Genomic DNA, 13,178 nt, shown 5'->3' on the forward strand with positions numbered 1-13,178 from the left:
GATGGTCCGAGAGGCTGAGACATGTGTCCCCAGCTTCACGTGCTGCTTCCTGTCAGACAGGAAGTCAGTGATCCACTTGCAGGTGGAGTCGGGCACGTGCAGCTGGGAGAGTTTTTCCTGCAGCAGAGACGGGATGATAGTGTTGAAAGCAGAGCTGAAGTCCACAAACAGGATCCTGGCGTAGGTTCCTGGGGAGTCCAGATGCTGGAGGATGTAGTGGAGGGCCATGTTGACAGCATCGTCCACAGACCTGTTGGCTCTGTAGGCGAACTGCAGGGGGTCCAGGAGGGGGTCGGTGAGGGACTTCAGGTGGGTCAGGACTAGCCGTTCAAAAGACTTCATGACTACGGAGGTCAGGGCGACGGGCCTGTAGTCATTGAGTCCTGTGATCCTGGGCTTCTTGGGGACAGGGATGATGGTGGAGGCCTTGAAGCAGGCTGGTACGTGGCATGTCTCCAGGGAGGTGTTGAAGATGTCAGTGAACACCTGGTGAGACAGCTGGTCAGCACAATGCTTCAGGGAGTGAGGGGAAACGGAGTCCGGACCGGCTGCCTTACGGGGATTAAGTCTTCTAAAGAGCCGGTTAACGTCTCTCTCCAGAATAGAGAGGGTCGTTGCTGGTGGGGGAGGGGAAGGTGATATAGTTGAAGAGGCGTGAGCACCTGATGGGCTGGGGGAGGGAGGGGAGGGGGACTGCAGCAGGTTGGTGGAGCTGTGGGGGATGGGATCAGGACATTGTCTTTCAAATCTGCAGTAGAACTCATTGAGCTCGTCTGCCAGGCGGAGGTCATTCATGGAGTGGGGGGTTTTTGGCTTGTAGTTGGTGAGGTGTTTGAGGCCTCTCCAGACCGAAGCAGAGTCACTTGCTGAGAACTGTTGTTGGAGTTTCTCAGAGTACAGTCGTTTAGCATCTCTCACCGCCTTGCTAAACTTGTATTTTGCCTCTGTGTACAAGTCTTTGTCCCCACTCCTAAATGTCTGATCCTTCTGCAGGCGTAGTGTTTTGAGTTCCGCTGTGAACCAGGGTTTGTCGTTGTTGTAACTCACCCTGGTGCATGATGGTACACAGCTGTCCTCACAGAAGCCTCTGTGAACTCATCCAGACTGTCAGTAGCAGTTCTGAAAACATCCCAGTCTGTGCAGTCAAAGCACGCCCGAAGATCCTCCAGCGTCTCACTGGTCCAGTACTTGAATTCCCTCACCACAGGTTTGCAGAGCTTTAGTTTCTGCCTGTATGCAAGTAGTCAGTGTCCTAGGGGGTTGTGTTTGTGAGGGGAGGTGGGGGGCAGAAAGCTTCAGGGTCCTATAGATTATGACTTAATATAGAACCTGGAAAATCAGGAGGTAGCATGGAATTTTTTCTGTGGGAACCCTGTTTCAGCGGGGGTTAGGTTATATGGTAAATGAAGAGGGTCACGGGGGTACTGGCACAAGGGGGACTGGGATTAAAAGATGATAAAGATGAAGAGGCAGTAGTGGCAGGGCAGGAGGAGAGGGAAAAAGGGGGTTGTGTGTGTGTGAGGGAAGGGGGGGGGGGGGGGGGGGCGTTGTGGTGGTGAATGGCAAGTCATTTTAAGCTTAGTTACACATATTTGCATTCGTTCAAGATTCTGTTGATGATAGCCTACTGTAAGACAAAGATGCAACATTCTATCTCTCCGGATGGCGGGCGAGTCGCTCCGGTTAGCTCGCCACCGCGTTTGTGTGCATAAACTACAAAATAGAACAACACGTGAACCCAAACCGTTTCGGTGAGGATGCAGTTTCACAGTTGGATTCCATGCAGTGTGCTTCCTCGGTCCTGGACTCAAAAGCGATGCAAGACTTGTCATCGTCTACCAAGTTGTTTTTCTCTGGGTCAAGTGTCCTGAGCTCTTCCAGCATTTCTACTTCGTCGTCATAATCATTGACGTCTTTGAGGATCTTTATGGCCGTATTATCATTTGTTTTAATATTGACACACTTGGCTACTTTTCCAAAACCTCCTTCTGCAACAAACTCCAATACTTTGTATTGTACAGACTTGTTGCGGAGTATGAAAAGCTCTTTTTCCTGCAATGGTTTCGGTGAGGTTGGAGTTTCAGAGTTGGATTCCATGCTGGATGATTCCTCAGTCCTGGAGTTGTCCATGTTTGAGGAAACCTCTCCTGAGTCAGATAATTCCGTGTCGCTTTCAAAATCGCTGAGATATTGACATTCGTCTGAATCACACGCAGGGCAGACGACCATCAGGTCAATGGCAGCGTGTGTATATGAGCTTTTGTCAGCGTAGTCAGCCAGGTGACTCATGGTGACAAAAGAATGTTCCAAAGCTTGCTGAGGTGTTATTCTCATCTGAGCATCTGAATTAAGCAACATTTGAAGGAGATTCAAAAATGCCCTTGTGTCTTCAACTTCAACCTCCTCAATTGCATTTGAATATTTGTTTACTGCGTCAGCCAAATTTCCGATATGGTCAAAGTTCCTCTTTGACAATTGCAGCTGGTCATCATTTTCCTTCTTGTACTCCTCCGCTGTCTTTAGTCTCCATTGTGAATTGGGAGGGCAGCGTTCCCTCTTGAAATACTGGTGAGTGTCTTTTCCAGCATCTAGCAGGTGGTCTTGTGGCTGACCGAGCAGACAGCAAATAGTTTTCATTACGCCATATGTTGATGTTCCATAGAAGATGTTGTGGCCAAAAAACAGACATGCCAAGACACATCCCAGTGCCCACATGTCAATGGCTTCAGATATGGGGAGGCCCAAGGACACTTCTGGTGCTCGGTTTTGACAAGGTTGTACAATCATTCCTTCCTCTACTTCGGAAACTGGCATGGCCAAACCAAAGTCAATTAATTTCACCTTGAAGGGCTGATCTCGGTGGTTGACGAGCATAACGTTGTCAAGTTTCAGGTCTGTGTAAAGAATGCCGATACCCTTCAGGGCGTTGAATGCTACAAGTAGCTGACGGGTTATAGGACGGATTTCATTAGGAGTCAATGGTTTCTTTCTCTGTACCATCAAATCCCAAAGACTCCTGTCTAGCAACTCCAAAGCGATGCAAGACTTGTCATCGTCTATGAAACTGTCCATGAATCTCACCAAGTTGTTTTTCTCTGGGTCAAGTGTCCTAAGCTCTTCCAGCATTTCTACTTCGTCGTCATAATCATTGACGTCTTTGAGGATCTTTATGGCCGTATTCTCATTTGTTTTCATATTGACACACTTGGCTACTTTGCCAAAAGTTCCTTCTCCAATAAACTCCAATACTTTGTATTGTACAGACTTGTTGCGGAGTATAAAAAGCTCTTTTTCCTGCAATGGTTTCGGTGAGGTTGGAGTTTCAGAGTTGGATTCCATGCAGGATGATTCCTCAGTCCTGGAGTTGTCCATGTTTGAGGAAACCTTTCCTGAGTCAGATGATTCCGTGTCGCTTTCAAAATCGCTGAGATATTCATGACATTCGTCTGAATCACACGCAGGGCAGACGACCATCAGCTCAAAGGCAGCTTGTGTATAAGAGCTTCTGTGAGCGTAGTCAGCCAGGTGACTCATGGTGACAAAAGAATGTTCCAAGGCTTGCTGAGGTGTTATTCTCATCGCAGCATCTGGATTGAGCAACATTTGAAGGAGATTTAAAAATGCCCTTGTGTCTTCAACTTCAACCTCCTCAATTGCATTTGAATATTTGTTTACTGCGTCAGCCAAATTTCCAATTCGGTCAAATTCCCACTCTGACAATTGCAGCTGGTCATCATTTTCCTTCTTGTACTCTTCCGGTGTCTTCAGTCTCCATTGTGAATTGGGAGAGCAGCGTTCCCTCTTGAAATACTGGTGAGTGTATTTTCCAGCATCTAGCAGGTGGTCTTGTGGCTGACCGAGCAGACAGCAAATAGTGTTCATTACGTCGTACAAAGATTCTCCAATGAAGATGTCTTGGTATAAAAACAGAGATGCCAAGAGACATCCCAGTGACCACATGTCAATGGCTTCAGATATGGGGAGGCCCAAGGACACTTCTGGTGCTTGGTATGCAATAGGTTGTGCAATCATTCCTTCCCGTGCTTCGGAGGCTGGCATGGCCAAACCAAAGTCAATTAATTTCACTCTGAAGGGCTCATCTTGGTGGTTGACGAGCATAACGTTGTCAAGTTTTACGTCTGCATGAAGGATGCCGATACCCTTCAGGGCGTTGAGTGCTACAAGTAGCTGACGAGTTATAGGACGGATTTCATTAAGAGTCAATGGTGCCTCTCTCTGTTCCATCAAATCGTAAAGACTCCTGTCTAAACACTCAAAAGCGATGCAAGACTTGTCATCGACTATGAAATTATCCACGAATCCCACCAAGTTGTTTTTCTCTGTATCAAGTTTCCTGAGCTTTTCCAGCATTTGTACTTCGATGGCATAATCATTGACGTCTTTGAGGATCTTCATGGCCGTGTTCTCATTTGCTTTCAAATTGACACATTTGGCTACTTTGCCAAAAGTTCCTTCTCCAATAAACTCCAATACTTTGTATTGTACAGACTTGTTGCAGAGTATGGAGAGCTCTTTTTCCTGCAATGGTTCCGCTGAGGTTGGAGTTTCAGAGTTGGATTCCATACAGAATGATTCCTCACTGCTGGAGTTGTCCACGTTTGAGGAAACCTCACCTGACATTGTGCAGATGAGTCCTTGTACTGGGGGTAAAACGTTTTTTCAAAAATAGACAGATGTTCAACTTCAGCTCTCAGGAGCTCTGCACTTCTGTTATGTTCTGAGTTATGGAATGGAATGCCTTGCCAGATCAAAGGAAAGACTGATAAGATCAGATGACAGGCATGTAACCATGGAAACGTGATGACATCACACAGTGTGAAATGGTTGCTATTTATGCCATATATGGTTACATTGCAAGATCAAAGAGTGATGACATCAAATGACACTATGTCGGATGTCATCAAATGGTTTCTATGGTTACATTCCTGCAAAATAAATACTTTATTTTCTCCACTGTATCACACACAAAAAGGAGAACTATACTTGAATCTCGGAAATCAACAAAAATATCCCAAACCGCTATGAACACAATTTCCTTGTTATCTTTTTTTTAAAACGCGTGCATTAATATTTTTGATCCGTTATTAAAAAGTTAGCACTCCTTCACGCTGCGAATCAGAGTCAGAGGAGGGCGGGTCTCTTGGCGTAGGTTGGATTTGAAAGAATGGCGGAGGCAGCTTCAGACATAGATATTATATATAAAGGCCTTTGTATATAATATCTATGGCTCAGATACATCCGCCCGCGTCCAGCTCTGAACCGAAAGCGGATGCAAAAGTACCGACGAGAGTGGGAGGAATCACCGGGGATCGCAGCGTTATTATTTTGTATTGAAGGTGGAAACCCTACTCACTACTTTTACCACAACACCCTTTCTTTTATTAAATACATTTGATTTTAACCTTTCGATCACCGATGCCCTCTGTCCGTCCGGCGTTTCTTCATTTTGAACAGACACACACTTCATTTTATATTATTGTTACTAATGGCCCGACGATATGAAGCGCTGATAACAGAATAAACTACAGATCCCATAATGCAGCGCTTCAGCTGCCTTGCCGAGCGCTTTCCGTGGCGTTTCTGGCTGACATAACCGCTCGTCTCAACGCCTTAAACCTCCAGCTCCAGGGACGTGACCGCATGATCACTGACATGTATGACGCAGTGAAGGCATTTCAAGTGAAGCTGATTTTATGGGAGACACACATGCACCAGTGCAACTTGCCCCACTTTCCCTGTTGCCAACTAATGCGGCACAGCGGTGTTCCCAAATACGCACGTTGCTGATAAACTGAGCGCACTGCGCGCGGAGTTCGCGCGGCGCTTTGGTGATTTTGAGGAACAAAAAAATAATTTTGAGTTGTTTCGCAACCCATTTGCCGTCGACGTGGAAACTGCACCTGTGCAGATCCAGATGGAGCTGATTGAGCTGCAGTGTGATGGGACACTAAAGACAAAGTCCGACACTGTTTATTCACTCCAGTCCCGCAGCAATGTCCCAGCTCCGTCTACTTCGAACCTTGTGCATGTTTGGTAGCACATATCTGCGTGAGAAGCTGTTCTCAGTGAAGACAAACAAAACAGCACACAGGAGTCGTCTCACTGATGAACTCCCATCCCATGGTCCTCTCCCACCCTCCCGTTGGTGATTTGAGGGCCGTCTGGGATCCGGCCCTTGAGGGGGGGGCTATGGGGTGGGTTATGGGGGGGGCTGAGCCGCCGCCGACTGCGGAGGTGTTCCATGTCCCCGAGCTGGAGCCGACTACGGAGGTGTTCCGTGTCCCCGAGCTGGAGCCGACTACGGAGGTGTTCCGTGTCCCCTAGCCGGAGCCGACTACGGAGGTGTTCCGTGTCCCCGAGCCGACGGAGCCGACTACGGAGGTGTTCCGTGTCCCCGAGCCGACGGAGCCGACTACGGAGGTGTTCCGTGTCCCCGAGCCGACGGAGCCGACTGCGGAGGTGTTCCGTGTCCCCGAGCCGACGGCGACAACCGCGGAGGTGTTCCGTGTCCCCGAGCTGCCGCCGCCGACCCCGGAGGTTTCCCGTGTCTCCGAGCCTGCCATTCGGCGTTCCGTGCCCGTTGGTGACCGCCCGCCGGGCCGACCCCCAGAGGCTCCCCGCTCGTCTGGCCACCCGCCGCCCGCCAGAGTTTCCCGGGTGGTCCGACCAACGTCTCTGGTTTCCCTCCCCCCCACCCCTTGTTTTGCTCTAGTGTGAGCCGCCTGGAAGTCGGTTCTTGAGGGGGGGGTACTGTCACGGTGTGGTTTCACTTCCTGTCTTATTTTGTAGTTTTCTGCCACTCGTGTCCCCGGGTAACTTCACTTCCTGCCTTGTCCCGTCATCCCCTGTGATCGTCTAATAGTTTCCACCTGTGTCCAATCACCTGCACCTCCCTTGTGTATTTAAGCCGTGTGTCTCCTGTGTCACTTGTCGCGTCATTGTCTTTAGCCACGCATGTCCTGTCTTTGTCTTGGATGCCCATAGTTTCATGACTGAGTGTTTTTGCCCCTTGGATTTTGGACCTTTTGACTATTAAAGTCCTTTGTGTTCCTGACAACTCTGCGTTTGAGTCCTGCCTCCCACCCGCAACCCTGACAGTTCATATTTCTAACTTGTATAATTTTCACTGATATATTTTTATGGAGAGCAAGATATTTTAGGTTAAGTTAATGTTTATTTATTGCAGAATAACATTCCTGTCTGTTTGTATTTATATTTATGTTAAAAGAAACTTTTAGTTTTAGTGTGTTCAATAAATGTTTATTCTGTTCGGCCCGCGACCTAAAGTGTTTTGAATTTTGGCCCCCGGTGCAATTGAGTTTGACACCCCTGACCTAGAGAGTCACGTCTTTGTGTGTGGAAGTTGTTGGCTTGTTCATTTATTTATCATGGACTTTATTGCCTCGTGCTTTTTTCGCGGACATATTTGTCCCGTATTTTCCTCCACAACTTTGTGCACCTCTTGTTCTCCCTCCATGAATCGCAGTAGGACCGAGTGCGAAAAGTGGTCGGTGGAAGCTTCCTTTGTCCGGACGGCAGGCTCCGGTGGCCGGTGGCAGGTTCCCTTTTCGGAGCGGCAGGTTGCATTGGTCGGTGGTCGGTTCTTCCGGTGTTCGGTGGAAGGATCCTTTTTCAGTAGAGACATGGACCCGCGTCCTCCTCCTCATGCAAATCACATGTTAACGAGTATCTTCACGGCCACGCGTTCGCAGTAAATCATTGTTTCTAACTTTATTGAGAATCAGGCACAACACAGCGACCTGCAAGCAGCGCAGCGTCTTTAATAAAGTGATGTGTGTCTTAATGCGATGCTTTAGAAATGAACACACAGGGATTCTGTATTTGGTCATGAAGTCTGAAAAGGGTCATTTGGGCAACGTTCCGATAACCGACCGCAGCCAGCGGGGAGAGAGCACCAGCGGACTGACGGCAGCCCCCCGCCCCGCACCCCCCTCCGCACCCCGGCCTCACCGTCCACTCGACCACTAGAAATGGGTTATTTAGCGTGCGCGGTCGATCCACATGTCCCTTTATTGTTTTAGCGTTGCCTCTTTGATTATCGCCACCGTCCTACGAGGTGAACGGCAGCTCACATGAACCGTCGCCACCTTCCCGTGATGAAATTGCGCTTCTATGTTCATGTTGAGTTTGTATCCTTATGTTTGAAATGCACTTGTAACCCTCATGAAGTTAGGGCTACTGATACCAGTAGTAGTGGCAGTTATTGCCTCTGGGGGGCGCGCTTGCGTTCCGCTCAAGGGAGCTACCCACGAAACCCACGAGCGAGGAATCCCTTTTTCATTTAGCTGACGCTTTTATCCAAAGCGACTTACGTTACATTTTTAACCCATGGCTTTACATTTACATTTTGCCTGGGAGCAATAAGGGGTTAGGTGTCTTGCTCAGGGACACTTCGACATGGGGCAGCCGGGACTTGAACCACCAACCTTGCGGTTCCCAGTGCCCCCTCTCTACCCCCGCGCGCCACGTCGCCCCCTTTTATCCTTCCAGGAGACGTGAAGAAAAGAGCTCCCTGATTTCGGTACGAAATAATATAAAACATTCAAGCTTACATTTAATTATATTAATAAGACTGTTTTCCAACCAGAGAGCCAGTTGAGAGTCAACTGACAAAATCCCATCGAATAATCGCGTACTGGAAACTCCGGTGAGTGAACACAGTTAGCTAGTCACTGTTAGCATTACTAGCATCATGCTAGCGAACCTGGGAGAGGATTAATACTGTTTTTAGGTTATTATTTGAAACGTTATCTCTTTGGAACCAATCGGAGTAGTAACGGAGTGGTTGTCAGTGTTTCCGGCAGCCTGTTACCATAGTTAACACCGTGTTTAATTTTATAAACACGAAAGAGTAAATGCTAAACCCACACTGGTGCTCACTGTATCGTGGAGGAAACATCGAGTTTAACCGCTGATGTCTTTGCGTTGCAGTTTGGAATATTATAGGATGCGTTATTTACAGTTCAGCCATGCAGCTTATGTTAAGTAGCAGATGGCAATGGTTTGCTATGCAAGTGCATTGCAGGTGCATAGACTCTAAATAGCCTAAGCATATCTTAAATTAAAGCTATTCTCATGTTAAGTATGGTGATATAATCACATAACGTATTAAGGGAAAAAGATAAACCCTTTAGTTAGTGATGTGGAATACTGTATAGTTTTGAATTGTACATTATTATTAAGTGAAGTTGTAATGTTATGAGTATTTCTGTGATGTTGTTTTATCATCTCAATGTAATCTGCGTGCAACCGGGTGATGGTTATACATATAGAACAGAAAGGAATGAGATCTCATGTAAGAACTAGAATTAGAAAGCACACTGATTATTCTGCACTTTGTGTAGATTGGTTTTTTATGCACACTAGAAGAACCTGAACCCTGTGAATCTGAATGCTGAGATGGCGAGCTAAACCCGGATCGTGGATGCGGTGTGGCCGACCGTATGATCAGACCCAACCTGATTCGTGTATCGAGAAGACGTCAGACTCCAGTCCTGCCGCCAGGTAGACGGTAGGAAGGTAGTTCAGAGAGACCGTATACATAAAGACCCGGACCAGAACGGAACTCGGAACTTTCACGCACACACTATTTACGGACTGAACGGATTATATCCTTGACTTGTGTATATATCTACTCTGGGAAGACTGAGTTCTTTCACAAGAAGCATACAATTTCCCGATCATCTACTCTTCTTTTGTTTTTTCATTTCACACTGTTTTATATTGTGATTGTTGCATGACCGAGTGAAGCAATAAACTGGTCATTCGTTCAACTTCTTCTTTGTTTTAAACCTACCTCTCCTTCGATCCTAGGTAGATATTTAGTGGTTTTTCCTAATACTAGTCCCAGACAAGTGCTACACACTTATTGTAACCTTAGTCGCTTTGGATAAAAGTGTCAGCTAATGTAATGAACGACCTGTCAGTCTGTTCTGGTCATGTGCACGGCCTGTCAATCTCTGTGATTACATCTACCACTCATGAACGTTAGGTCAGTCCGATTCAATCCTTAACAATTTTCCACCAACTGAAATAGGATCCATGTCAGTGAATTCCCCCTTTTGACCTCATGAAAATGCAGGTTCTAAATTAGACTAATATCATCACATTTAACCTCATTGATGGGGTCTTCAGTCGCAGTGACCCTTTCCTGCATGGAGGGAGCATTGTTGGAACAACTTTGTGTCACTCAGAAATAAGAACAGAATCTGTTTTATTTCCCATATATGCGTATTTGTACAAATTTAATTTCGCCTACTTGTCAGGTCTCAAAACAGTTCATTCAATAAACAGGAATATATAAAATAATAATTTGAAATAATAATTTAACTATGCAATATAAAATATATATTCCAAATTATGCATAATACATATATTTGACCTTGTATTTAACAAGTTGTCTCCTTAGTCCGTAGGATCTGCAGTAATCTTTCCTGCCTGTTTCCTCACCCTGCAGATGTACAAGTCCAGGATGGAGGGCAGTCTTGTGGCAATCATTCTCTCTCCGTTGTAGTTTGTGGTCTTGTTTGGTGGCCAATCCAAACCACACAGCGATGGAAGAACAGGGAGTAGACATGATGGGAGAGTAGAAGAAGCAACCCCCGGTATGATGGTGTTGAATGCAGAGCTAAAGTCCACAAACAAACAGATCCCCCAACACCAGCTTCTCCAAGGGTTTCATCACCATAGGCGCAGGACGATGGGCCTGTAGTCATTTAATCCTGTGATGGTGGATTCTTTGATTGAAGATCAGCGTGAAGATGGGGCAAGCTCGTCAGCACAGATTTTCAGGACAATGGTGACTCATCAAATAATAAAAAGAAAGTAGTATTAGTCAAACAATTTATCTATATACTGTTGTATATCTTTAAACATGGGGCGGGAGGGTTGTATATTTTACGTTTTCTTTCTGGGATACATTGACCATAAAAGCATTCTCTATGTGGATCCACTTTTTGACCAAATAACTATGTATGATGTGTTAAAATCGTGCAATGCCATCATCCGTTGATAGGACAAACTGTGTAACAAATGTAACAACAGGGTCAACTAACAAGCATGGCGGCACTGGTGATCATGTCATGTGACACTAATTCTTTTTGGGAAATATTCTACAGAGATCGCCGATCACCTTTTTCAGCACAATGACAATGTTAATTTTGTGTTAACATAAACTGGAATACTACAAACAAATCAGTAATAGCACACTATCAAACTTTAGTATTGGTCCACAACTACTGTACCTGAAGAACATGACTTACTTCTCAATAGATCTTTCAAGACAGCTGCTAAAATGTCAGTTCTGTCTTTATTAAATCACTTCTTAATAGATTCTTATCAACAATAATTTATTCTACATTTGTACCTGTTTTTCTGCCTCAAATCCCTATTAAACTTAAATCTGAACACAAAGCGACTGAGGTTTCAATAAGTGCATTTCAAACATAAGGATACTGTGACAGGTTCGGCCTGTGGGGGGGTCCCGGAATGATGCGCATGCAGCGTCGGGTCCATTGAAAGTGCTTTATTTCAATGTTCCCACACAATAACACACAGCCGGCTCCAGCCTCCTCGCCTCTCAGCACCGTCTCGCTGTCGCCGGATGTCTCCCACTTAAAGGTAGAACACACAGCTTGGTTAGTCCCACCTGAGGCTGACTATGCCTCCCCCGGCACCGTTCCCTGAACCACTCCCTTCTCCGTCCCCCCTGCAGCCGAGCCAAACCGCGCCCGCCACCGCAGATACAAACTCAGCATGAACATAAAAGCGCAATTTCATCACGGGAAGGTGGCGACGGTTCATGTGAGCTGCCGTTCACCTCGTAGGACGGTGGCGATAATCAAAGAGGCAACGCTAAAACAATGAAGGGACATGTGGATCGACCGCGCACGCTAAATGACCCATTTCTAGTGGTCGAGTGGACGGTGTGGCCGGGGTGCGGAGGGGGGTGCGGGGCGGGGGGCTGCCGTCAGTCCGCTGGTGCTCTCTCCCCGCTGGCTGCGGTCGGTTATCAAAACGTTGCCCAAATGACCCTTTTCAGACTTCATGAACAAATACAGAATCCCTGTGTGTTCATTTCTAAAGCATCGCATTAAGACACACATCACTTTATTAAAGACGCTGCGCTGCTTGCAGGTCGCTGTGTTGTGCCTGATTCTCAATACAGTAAGAAACAATGATTTACTGCGAACGCGTGGCCGTGAAGATACTCGTTAACATGTGATTTGCATGAGGAGGAGGACGCGGGTCCATGTCTCTACTGAAAAAGGATCCTTCCACCGAACACCGGAAGAACCGACCACCGACCAATGCAACCTGCCGCTCCGAAAAGGGAACCTGCCACCGGCCACCGGAGCCTGCCGTCCGGACAAAGGAAGCTTCCACCGACCACTTTTCGCACTCGGTCCTACTGCGATTCATGGAGGGAGAACAAGAGGTGCACAAAGTTGTGGAGGAAAATACGGGACAAATATGTCCGCGAAAAAAGCACGAGGCAATAAAGTCCATGATAAATAAATAAACAAACCAACAACTTCCACACACAAAGACGTGACTCTCTAGGTCAGGGGTGTCAAACTCAACTTGCACCGGGGGCCAAAATTCAAAACACACTTCAGGTCGCGGGCCGAACAGAATAAACATTTATTGAACACACTAAAACTAAAAGTTTCTTTTAACATAAATATGAATACAAACAGACAGGAATGTTATTCTGCAATAAATAAACTTTAACTTAACCTAAAATATCTTTCTCTCCATAAAAATATATCCAGTAAAAATTATACAAGTTAGAAATATGAACATGCTGCAAAACAAAACCTGGAAATATAAATAAAATTTGTGCTTTTCAGAAATAACAAATAACGATGCAAAACATTCAGTTTTCTTTGCTCTTATGCCATTTTATCAGAGCTGGATCCAGCTCTGATAGGATCTCATACTGCATGAAAAGTGGGATTTTCGGCAGTATGCGGCACTGTAAATTGTCGTGGAATTTCAAGTTTGCGGCAATTTGCGGGCAACGCCGAAAACTGCCGTAAATTGTCAGAAATTGATGTGGGCCTCCCTTGGCAGTTGTCCCCCCATGACCCCTCCTCCTAATTCTAGAGGAGGCTTTGACATGTAAATGAAAATGC

The 13,178-nt window shown here is 46.3% G+C and overlaps 1 protein-coding gene and 1 long non-coding RNA gene across 6 annotated transcripts in view; both read left to right on the forward strand.

Annotated features, from left to right (window-relative positions):
• LOC120826883 (uncharacterized) overlaps positions 1-13,178 on the forward strand; it is a 315,723-nt gene that overhangs the window by 225,911 nt on the left and 76,634 nt on the right. The gene's annotated exons all lie outside the window — the stretch shown is intronic.
• On the forward strand, positions 8,198-11,454 carry LOC120826890 (uncharacterized). 3 transcript variants are annotated; one of them, XR_005713303.2, is made up of 3 exons: positions 8,272-8,689; positions 9,387-9,553; positions 10,499-11,454. It is a non-coding gene; the product is annotated as an uncharacterized LOC120826890 (long non-coding RNA). The 3 variants fall into 3 exon arrangements; XR_005713302.2 differs by having other exon boundaries at positions 8,273-8,689; positions 9,387-9,546; XR_013450827.1 differs by lacking the exon at positions 10,499-11,454 and having other exon boundaries at positions 8,198-8,689; positions 9,387-9,479.

Source organism: Gasterosteus aculeatus, chromosome 10 (genome assembly GCF_964276395.1).
Source record: "Gasterosteus aculeatus chromosome 10, fGasAcu3.hap1.1, whole genome shotgun sequence".
Classification (NCBI taxonomy): domain Eukaryota; kingdom Metazoa; phylum Chordata; class Actinopteri; order Perciformes; family Gasterosteidae; genus Gasterosteus; species Gasterosteus aculeatus.